The sequence below is a fragment of the Pleurodeles waltl genome, chromosome 6, assembly GCF_031143425.1.
Source record: "Pleurodeles waltl isolate 20211129_DDA chromosome 6, aPleWal1.hap1.20221129, whole genome shotgun sequence".
Classification (NCBI taxonomy): domain Eukaryota; kingdom Metazoa; phylum Chordata; class Amphibia; order Caudata; family Salamandridae; genus Pleurodeles; species Pleurodeles waltl.
Genome location: NC_090445.1, coordinates 83090101 through 83101599, shown reverse-complemented (window position 1 = coordinate 83101599; position 11499 = coordinate 83090101). Strand labels below are relative to the sequence as shown.

The following is an 11499-nucleotide window of genomic DNA, read 5'->3' as shown; positions in this document are numbered from 1 at the left end:
CCATCTCTCGCTCTACCCCAGTCTTATGTCCCCATCAGTCTCTCTGGAGCTCACTCTAGTACATACATGCATCTGTCCTCAACCTGTCTCTGGACACATGCTTAAATGTCCAGTAGAGAACAGTGTGAACTCTCCCTGTTTCGCGAGGTGCCAGTCAGCCTCCAGAGCAGTGTTCCGAGTGCTGCCGGAATGGCCGAGCGGTGTAAGGTGCCACATTCAAGAGCAGTATCTTCCCCAGTCCTGTGATCAAATCCTGCTGCCGACCTAAAGTAGTTTTCATACCTACTTTAATCATAACACCAGCGGGGATGAGACCTTAAACTCCTCTTTTTGAAAGGATGGGGGGAGGGACAGGACGGACCGGAGAGGACTCCGAGCTTGCTGTAAGCACGGGCGGCTCAGGCTAGGAAAGGGCGCAGGAAAGGCTCGGACTAGGACCGCTCCCAGCGGCGCCTCCCAGGGTGGGAAGTGCTGCGTTGTGTGGAGTTCTGTGGGAATCGTGAGGCAAACTGCAAGATGTGTGTGTCTGTGTAGTTTTAAGCCTCAGCGAAATATCTGAAAAAGGTGAGAGTTAATGTTAAACCCGAAAATGGAGAAGCCTTTAAAAAGCATCACACCCAACGTGGGGCTCGAACCCACAACCTTAAGATTAAGAGTCTCATGTTTTATCGACTCAGCTAGCCGGGCTGCTGGGCCTATGTCATTTCACACACCCTCTGTGTGTTCTTTGTGAGGAAGTAGTGTGTGGTTATCCCAGGAGGCCCCTTTGTTTAATTTTCTCTGCTGCTGACTCGACACAAGCACCTTTCTCTTTCTCCATCTCTCGCTCTACCCCAGTCTTATGTCCCCATCAGTCTCTCTGGAGCTCACTCTGGTACATACATGCATCTGTCCTCTCAACCTGTCTCTGGGCACATACTTAAATGTCCAGTAGAGAACAGTGTGAACTCTCCCTGTTTCGCGAGGTGGAAGTCAGCCTCCAGAGCCGTGTTCCGCAGGCTGCCGGAATGGCCGAGTGGTGTAAGGCGCCACATTCAAGAGCAGTATTTTCCCCAATCCCGTGATCAAATACCGCTGCCGACATAAAGTAGTTTTCATAATTACTTTAATCATAACACCAGCGGGGATGAGACCTTAAACTCCTCTTTTTGAAAGGATGGGGGGGTGACAGGACGGACCGGAGCGGACTCCGAGCTCGCTGTAAGCACGGGCGGCTCAGGCTAGAAAAGGGCGCAGGAAATGCTCGGCCTAGGACCGCTCCCAGCGGCGCCTCCAAGGGCGGGAAGTGCTGCGTTGTGTGGAGTCCTGTGGGAATCGCGAGGCAAACTGCAGGATGTGTGTGTGTGTGTAGTTTTAAGCCTCAGCAAAATATCTGAAAAAGCTGAGAGTTAATGTTAAACCCAAAAATGGAGAAGCCTTTAAAAAGCATCACGCCCAACGTGGGGCTCGAACCCACGACCCTGAGATTAAGAGTCTCATGCTCTACCGACTGAGCTAGCCGGGCTGCTGTGCCTATATCATTTCACACACCCTCTGTGTGTTCTTTGTGAGGAAGAGGTGTGTTGTTATCCCAGGAGGCCCCTTTGTTTCATTTTCTCTGCTGCTGACTCGACACAGGCACCTTTCTCTTTCTCCATCTCTCGCTCTACCCCAGTCTTATGTCCCCAGTGGCGTAGCGTGGGTTGTCAGCACCCGGGGCAAGGCAAGTAATTTGCGCCCCCTAACCTGTGGATTTTAGCACTCGCGAGTGCGCCCCCCCCCAGATGTTGCGCCCGGTGCGGCCGGCCCCCCCGGCACCCCCCACGCTACGCCACTGTATGTCCCCATCAGTCTCTCTGGAGCTCACTCTGGTACATACATGCATCTGTCCTCTCAACCTGTCTCTGGGCACATACTTAAATGTCCAGTAGAGAACAGTGTGAACTCTCCCTGTTTCGCGAGGTTGCAGTCAGCCTCCAGAGCTGTGTTCCAGAGGATGCCGGAATGGCCGAGCGGTGTAAGGTGCCACATTCAAGAGCAGTATCTTCCCCAGTCCCGTGATCAAATACCTCTGCCGACATAAAGTAGTTTTGATACCTACTTTAAACATAACACCAGCGGGGATGAGACCTTAAACTCCTCTTTTTGAAAGGATGGGGGGGGACAGGATGGACCCGAGCGGACTCCGAGCTCGCTGTAAGCATGGGCGGCTCAGGCTAGGAAAGGGCGCAGGAAACGCTCCGCCTAGGACCGCTCCCAGCGGCGCCTACCAGGGCGGGAAGTGCTGCGTTGTGTGGAGTCCTGTGGGAATCGTGAGGCAAACTGCAGGATGTGTGTGTGTGTAGTTTTAAGCCTCAGCAAAATATCTGAAAAAGGTGAGACTTAATGTTAAACCCGAAAATGGAGAAGCCTTTAAAAAGCATCACGCCCAATGTGGGGCTCGAACCCATGACCCTGAGATTAAGAGTCTCATGCTCTACCAACTGAGCTAGCCGGGCTGCTGTGCCTATGTCATTTCACACACCCTCTGTGTGTTCTTTGTGAGGCAGTAGTGTGTGGTTAACCCAGGAGGCCCCTTTGTTTCATTTTCTCTGCTGCTGACTCGACACAGGCACCTTTCTCTTTCTCCATCTCTCGCTCTACCCCAGTCTTATGTCCCCAGTGGCGTAGCGTCGGTTGTCAGCACCCGGGGCAAGGCAAGTAATTTGCGCCCCCTAACCCGTGGATTTTAGCACTCGCGAGCGCGCCCCCCCCAGATGTTGCGCCCGGTGCGACCTGCCCCCCCTGCACCCCCCACCCTACGCCACTGCTCTGAGGGACAGCAGACCTCCATTAACATTCCATTTATATCAATATTTTTTGTTTAAAGCGACCTATTTGGCTTAATATTGACATGCAGGCAAGACAATGGGGTGAGAATACAGTGGTCCACTGTATGGAACCCGCACAATCCCACCCTGAGGAGGCCGCCATTTCTCAATTCTTAACGGGGAACTGTCCCGGGGGCCACCCCAATTCAGAATTAGTTATCACCTCAACTAGGGTGGCAGAAACTGATCGATGGTTTGTAACCTTAATTTCGGTCACAAACAATTGATATTTGCTTTCTTAATCGCAAATATTAGGGGGGCATCCCTTTCACACACATCCATTAATTTGTGATTTTGAATGGATTACACAAGCAAGACTTCTGACACACAAAATGGCATTTACGTATCGCAATAAATTCTTCTGCAGCTGTGAATCCTATTATATTTTAAATCCCAGGCTTTGTGACTGCAAACAAAAATCGCATCAGGCAGAATGTAGTGTCGCAACTGTGGCCAGAGGTGAATTCTGTGATGCTAAGCACTAGTGTTTCACAAGAAACTACATTAGCTGCCCGAAGATCACAAGAGATGATCCCTGTACCCAGTCACATAATGCAAATCTTCTCTCCACTAAAGACACAAACTCCGAATACAAAACACTAAATACAAAGTCTCAAACACAACTCGGGTCATTGAGACCCTGCTGGGTACTTGGCAGCCCGACAAATCAGCAGAAGTGATGGGTGGGGCCTCCATTCACCTGGTGTACTGAATGCCAGATTTAGAGATTTCTGCCAGGAGGTAATCTCTGTGCCTTCAGAAGAGAGACCACTGCAGCGGCTCCACTGAAGAGAGTGAACCTTTCTGAGTGGACATTGTTTGTTGTGCCAAGTCTGCAAAGTAGTTTTGACACTGTTGGTCGCTCCCCTCATATTCACCCTATCCAGGCTTGGTACCAAATCCTAAATAAAATGGGTTTGCCAGCTGCCTGGTTGCTCAACGTCTTGGAGATGATAAGTGTGGCCTATGAAATTCCCCAGGAGATAAGACTGACAATGCACGGGGAATAACCCATAAAGAGTTTCAGGACTTGATACATGGCACACAAAACCCCTGAATCTTACTACAATGGCTGCAGCAGAATTGGGAGGCTGAAAGATGTACGTAGGCCTCAAAAAAGACTGTGGCTTGCTATATAACAAGCAAGGTGCATGTAGCTGACCAGACTCGTGTACCTAAGAGAATACTGAACCGCTCCCCTTGACAAGAGGCTCATCAGCCATTTTGCTTATTGGAAAGCTCCAGGCTGGCACAATCCTCTGTCATTATGAAGCCCACTTCTCCATCTTCATAAAGAGGATGAGAGAAAAAGACCAAGGAATGTTGAAAAGTGACTCAACAAGAGGTGCTTGCTAACCTGACGTATGGGTGGGCGTGCAGCACCTCAGATAAACGTTCAGAATGATACCAGGAGTGACAGCATTTGTGGTAGCAGATTAGAAGACTAGCTGGTTAAATGCTGACAGATGCAAATTTGAGTTAAGATGAATAGGAAGCAAATGACCTGATGCTGCACCTACTTGAGAAAGAGATACTGCTGAGGGAGGCGGAAGAAGGACACATGACCATGAAAAATAATACAGAGGTTTCAGTGGAAACCGCTAACAGTGGAAGCGAGGAAAGCTGGTCCTGAGAAGACATGTGGAACCGGTTTTTTAATTTTCTTTGATATAATGTTGCATTCTGGAAATCATTTCTGGAAGATAGGATATTTTATATCAAGGGGATCAGCTCTCACACTTGGGGTGCCACCGGGCTCCTTTTTATCACCACTACTATTTAATATCAATGTTCTTCCTCCATATAAATTGATTCAGTCCTACAGTTGCACTGTTCTTGCTCCTCGTTCTCTAAACAGGATGTATAGCTGTCTTCGAGCTGATCAGCCTTGGGCGCGCAAACTTTTTAAAGCTCAATAGAGATAAGTGGCAGCTGATAGAGGGAAGGGATAGCGTGATGTGGCCTGCTTGTTTTGGTGCTCCCCCGGATCCTATATAAAGGCAAAATCACTGGGTGTTCTTCTGCTTAATGATGAGCTATTGAAATACTCTAAAATCAATGCTGTGTGCAGTGAACATTATTATTGTCTACTCGGACGATCTGCCAATCTTACCCACCAAATTGTCTTCCTATATGTTATGGGCATATGTCTCTCCAAAGTTAGACTATTGCAAGTGTCGTTATCTAGGATTTCCAGCTTCTATATTATTTAGGCTGTAGAGCGAGTCCGCAATAAGCCTATTAGACTGGTCAGCTTGTTGAAGAATTTTTATCATGTTTCAGGACCTCTCAGAAAACTGCTCTGACTAGCAGGGGAAAAAGAATATTTTTTTTCACAAAGTTGTTTACCATCCAAAGCAGTTCTGGTGATCTCAGTCAGACACCATGACAAACTGGCACATACACTCCAATTGGAGGGGAAACTCTTACTGAAATTCCATTCTAGAAAAAACTAAATCAGCAGGTGGTCTCTATTTAGCCATCTAGGAGTGAAAGTTTTGATCCAGCTCCCATTCACTGCTAGACAATCTCTCATTTCTTCTCTTTCCATAAAACGTTGAAGTCTCTTCTGTCTGTTAGCCTCCTTGAGAAGCTCTGGCCTGCATTTCTCAAAGGAGACCTCTAGGGCCATGAAACCAGGAGGAGATACAGCACTTTACAGCAACCTAATACTAGATCAAGTGACAGTTTTGGTGCATTTAAAATGAAAAAAGTAGACCATGAAACCTGAAAACAGTGATCTGGGAAATAACTGCCCAGAACTGGAAAGTATGTGCCTCAGTAAAATGGAGAAATTGCATACTCCTAGCAAAGGCCTCATGTCCAAACAGTGACTGCTACTGAGCAACTATGTGATATATTCTTCTGGTGGACTGTACCTTGATTCACTCAATGGCCTGATATTCATGGTCTTTACGTGCTTAGGAGTGACACAACCAGATCTAAAATTTGTGGGGGAGAGACTAACAATTAACCAATGGGGTCGCCGTTAACAATTCAATCAATGTGGCGGAGCTATCTTCAAAGCCATTTCAAGAAAATAGAGAGATAAATTGTTCATTTTAAATATATTAGTGATAAAAACAAACATGCTTTTGTGGATTTTACAATGTTTATAGGCTACTGAAAGAGCTCTTTAAAAGGGGGAATGAGTGAGCCTACCAAAAAGCAGTTTGAACAGATTTCAAACCAAAGGACTTTAAAACACGTTTTTACAAAGATTATTTCATTCCAATGGCAGCGGCCGCCGGATATGTCAAGTTTTGGAATCGGACGTTGGGGGAAACATATAAAAAAATAAAATAAAAAAAAAAGAAACTACTTACCTTTCGCTGCCTGTCTCCCACTACTGTCTCCTGCTTCCTCGCTCCTTTGCTCCTGATGGTGTCCCAGCATTTGCTTCCCAGCAACCCTGACGCTGCTTAGAAGCATTACATAGCATGTAAGCAGCACCAGGATTGGTCTGAGCGGTAGTCACTGCCGCTCAGACGCACGCCTGGGGTCTGTACAGTTTCTCCAGCCCAGCTGTATATATTGGGTTGCATCACAAAAGTGACGCAAAGCAGTGCAAACAGTTTGTTTGGGATTTACTTTCAAGTGCACAACTTTATTAGGGCTGGAAAGTAGCTGTAAAGTAACGCAATGTGGCGCTGGCACTGCTTTGTGTCAAGGTGGCTTACCATGGGTGGTACATGGACGTTCCCATACAACCACCCACTGTTTTTAATGCAAAGATCTATCTACTAGCATTTGTAGACCAGGCTTTGCGTAGAAAAATAATGCCTCTTTGAGGCTGGCTTTGACTTGGAGAAATATATTTTTTTTCTAGCAAACTTGCAAACTGGGAAAAGTGGTACACTACATCTGAGCATAGCATTTTGTACTGGATGTATACCCATGATGTGCACAATCTATGCTTGCCAGAACACACACACCCTTGCAGCTTTGCACTGGTGTGTGTGCGGAGGCACATCAGCCTAAAGTTCTAGTCACCATATTTTAGCAAATATTCTGCTCTCTCCTTTCCATACATCGCAGCACAACTTTAGTAGTTGTGCTGCAGTGCGTGAAACGTTAGTAAATCTCCCCCTTTAGCTCTTTGCAATTTTGTAGCAGCCTTTCTTATACTGTGTGCAAAGCAATTGTAAAATAATGTCTTGCATATTCACAATGTTTTCAATCACAGGCTGGGAGCTCATAGCAGAATAAATACACGTCACCGCTCTACTGGTGCTGAACCTGGACTCAGTTGTGTGACTGTCTGCTTATACACACAGATACCTGTCCTGTACTTAGTTGTGTTGTCTGCTTACACACACAGATACCTGGACTCCCTTGTGTGACTGTCTGCTTGCACACACACACATACCTGTCCTGGACTCAGTTGTGTTACTGTCTGCTTATACACACACAGATACCTGGACTCAGTTGTGTGACTGTCTGCTTACACGCACAGATACTTGTCCTGGACTCAGTTGTGTGACTGTCTGCTTACACACACACAGATACCTGGACTCCGTTGTGTGCCTTTCTGCTTATACACACAGATAACTAGACTCAGTTGTATGACTTTCTGCTTACACACACAGAAACAGGACTCAGTTGTGTGACTGTTGCTTACACACACACAGATATCAGCTGTGACCCCATTAACCAATGTAGCTTTCAAATGATAAAATAATGCATTTCCCACTGACTATTTTGAGACAAATTTTTTATTAAAGGTTTGTGCTTAATATTTTATATGTGCTTGCCTGAAGGTGAAAGGCCGACAAAATAGTTGCAGAATACTTGTTGTGGCCCTGCCCAGGATCAGCCTCCACTGTGTATTGTATGCACTTAAAATACAAAGCAAAACGGCTAAACATCTGTGTGTCCTGGAGGCTGCAGCAGCCCGGGCTGACACACAAGATGGTTTGGGGGGCGTTGGGAGCCCTTTTACTCCAACTGGTGTTTAGGGTGTTGTGTTCTGTTAACTCCAAAACCGCCTGCAACGCATCCAAAACGCCTCGGCCCGCCTCATCCTCGACGTACCCCGCAACAGCCACATCTCCGCACACCTGAGACACCTGCATTGGCTCCCAGTCAGCAAAAGGATCACCTTCCGTCTTCTCACCCACGCACACAAAGCCCTCCACAACAAGGGACCGGAATACCTCAACAGACGCCTCAGCTTCTACGTCCCCACCCGCCCCCTCCGCTCCGCTGGCCTCGCACTTGCTGCCGTCCCTCGCACCCGCCGCTCCACGGCGGGTGGGAGATCTTTCTCCTTCCTGGCGGCCAAGACCTGGAACTCCCTCCCCACCAGCCTCAGGACCACCCAGGACCACTCCGCTTTCCGGAGACTCCTAAAGACTTGGCTGTTCGAGCAGCGATAACCCCCCCTTTCCCCCCTAGCGCCTTGAGACCCGCACGGGTGAGTAGCGCGCTTTATAAATGTTAATGATTTGATTTGATTTGATTCTATTGAGAACTTCACGAATGGTCCCATTGAAGAAGCGACACAGGTACTGCTACCATGCACCTGTGCTGGAGGACTCTGCTTAATTTGAGACGGTGGTTTCCGGTGCGGGGCACCGGCACTTATTTTTCTGCCTCAAGCATTTACTGCGAGCAAAAGACACACATGGGAAAGACGGAATAAGAGAACACCGAAAAAGAGTCACAAAAGGAGAAAGCACAAAGCTACAAGAGAGACCTGAAGGGTCAGGGAGTGGCTGTAAACAGATCAAAGGGGCCTGAGATGGCTTCAGGGTTACGCTGCCTCAGTATTCCGTGCTGCACACTTAATTTCAAAAGTCGCGTGTTTCAGAGGAGAGCTTTGGGCACCGGCACATTATGCTGTGCAACATTTCAATCTGACCAGACTAAGAAGTAATCAAAACAGCAAATCATCACTCGCCTTCATACCTAGAGCAATGAGGGTCATTACTCAGGCCCAGCTCCAAGCAAAGAGCGAAAATCCAATCCCGGTGCTAACAGGAGTTTGTGCAGAGACGAGGGCTGTTCTGGGATCCCAAAGCATCCATGGAAATTATTCATATCAGCCCTGCTCGCTCCCCTCTTCCACTTGTATCTCTACCTCTGTCTGTTCTTTCCTAAAGCACCCCGATGCTTGTTGTAAGTGACCGCCTTCTCCAGGGGGCTCCAACTGCACCCCTCATCTCTCCGTAGCCCTTCTCGCACAACTAGTCCATTTCTTTTATAGCGCTGCTCATCTCGTTGTAGGGCGTCAGAGCACTTTACATCACACACACTATACAGAGACAATGAATCGCATAAGTGTAGTGTAAGTCAATGTTACACAAGAAATGTTAAGGCAATCAGGACCACTGGGTCATACATGCAGTTTTCGTGTAGCTCTGTGGGGCCAGTTCATAGCTCGCTGTGTTCTGTCAGGGTTGTAACTTATGAACCACACATAACAAAAGGACCTCCGTGACAAAAGCAGTAACCCTCTGAGCTATCTACATAAAATACAACTCAGTGATATGCACGGTATGAAGCAGGCATAACTCCTCTCCGTTCTACTTCATGGACGGTCAAAACTGTGACTTGGCCTCTCTTCAGCATGTAGATTAATCGCCAGAGATATCTTAACGTGTGTATTGTTTCCTGAAAAAAATCTGGGGTGCAAGGCAGCAGGTGCTTTTAACGCCATAAAAGGCATTTCCAAATACAGCGCCTCCTGAGCTCTTCGCCCAGTGCCACGGAGCTGGACACCACCCAGTGGCGTAACAAAACTTGGGGTGGCCCCCATGCAAAGTACATTGAGGGGGCCCTCTTCAGGTCTTATTCAGGAGCTCTCAAGCCCAATGCTGAAGGGGACCCTTGGAGCTTGGGGGGTCACGGCACGAAGGGTGCTGCGGGTGGCGTTGTTACGCCACTGGCATCGCCCTGAAGCCGGCCCTGGATTCCACTAGGTGCTTGAATTGCAAATGCACAAGCGCAGATACTCCTTGTCACAGAGTACCAGTTTGCTGCTGAGAAGTGCCTGTCCCCCATCGATAAAAGCACTGGAGCACTGCCGGTGCTATCCCTTCCAAATCAAAGAAATGCAGGTACGGTGTACCTGATAACACCTTCCCATTTAAAGCATTGCTTTCACTGAGGCATGGCACTGACCTGTGCTTTAAATAGAAATGTCAAGTGCAGATACTCTTCCGAGTACCTGTTTCCACTTGAGAAGTGCCGGTACTCTCCCATTAAATGAGTTGCAGCAGTGCTGAGTAGTGCAGGTACTCGCACTCAGTACCGGACAGTACCCGTCCATTTAAAGCACTTCCAGTGACACACCTGGTGCCCATGATTTATACCCGACGAACCTACACCTGGTTACCCTGGCAACAGAGAGGCCTCCTTCCAAACTCCGTCTCTCCGCCTCCTCTTTTCCCTAGTCAGTTTTTTCATCCCCTCCACCCTTTGCCCGCGTCCTACCTTGCCTCTCTCTCATGCTCCATCCCCTCTTCCCTCTACTTTTTAATTTCTGCCCCCCAAATCTGCAGAACTTTCCCACTGTTTTCCTAGCGTACTCGCGCTTCATGTGCCGCTCCCACGTTTTCCTCTCCCTCTCTCCCTCCTTGAATCATGCTCACTTGCCTGGCATGAGCTGGGCAGCCCCTCGCCTTCAGTAAAGAGACGTCGGTCGTCGGTGCTTGGACCTTGCCAGTATCTCCTACGGTCTTTGGAACAAGTGCACGAGCAGGGAGTGGAGCCTTGTGTCTTGTGGGAACAGGTAGCCTAGGTTTCCGACTTTCCCATCACGACCGAAAGTGAAAGTGAAAGCGCCCCACCAGCCTGTTTCAGCCCCAGCTGCCAAGATTACGTAACACTTGTTATGTGTACATCCATTGCGTACATGATCTGATCTAGAATGTTCTCGGGATCGGGCTGGGAAAGAAAATAGGCTCAGGCAGCAAAACAAACATGCATTGACAAAGGCAATTAGCCTCGCCTATTCGAGAGCTAATGGCTTTGGCGATGTATTCTTTTCAGGAATATTATGTAGCTGCGCTACTACTGTGCAGCGTGGCTGAGACTAAAAGGAAGCAAGCATTGGCATAGCCAATAAGTCCCGCCTTTTGGAACTTATACGTGTTTAGACATACAGCATACTATCCAGGACACAGCAGTTATTTTTATTTTTTGGTGTATTGACGGTGTCTTTTTCTTTAGGCGTGTCATGGCCAAATGCTAACTGGCACTGGAGCTTAACCTAAAAATATATTGATCTAGGCAACACCTACACCACACAACAAGACCTGGGAAACAAAATATGGATAGTGAGTGGTGTCAGTGCTGTCACACATCCATGTAGGTAGCGAGGAAAGGCACCGATATATAAGCCAAGTGCCCTGAAGCCTGCCTGTTAAACAATGGCAGCACGTCAAAGCAGACCCTAACCATTTAAGACAGTCAGGTGTAGTGTGCAAGTGGGTGGGTAGCAGAAAAGATGCAGAAAAGCAGAAGGGCCAGAATGTATTCTGAAAAGAAAGACGCAATATTTTAATGATGCATGTTGTAAGCTTTTGTCCTCAGCAACTTAAGTAATTGTTGCTATAAAAGTGACAAAGGCAAACTTCCAACAAAGGTTCTCTCACTTTAAGTTCGCTTTTATAATGTAAAGCTGAGTAAAGTGAACAGAGACCGC

The 11499-nt window shown here is 47.8% G+C and overlaps 1 non-coding gene across 1 annotated transcript; it reads right to left on the bottom strand.

Annotated features, from left to right (window-relative positions):
* Nucleotides 1–1431: 1431 nt before the first annotated feature.
* Nucleotides 1432–1504, bottom strand: TRNAK-CUU (transfer RNA lysine (anticodon CUU)). The gene has a single exon. It is a non-coding gene; the product is annotated as a tRNA-Lys (tRNA).
* Between the last annotated feature and the right edge of the window lie 9995 nt (nucleotides 1505–11499).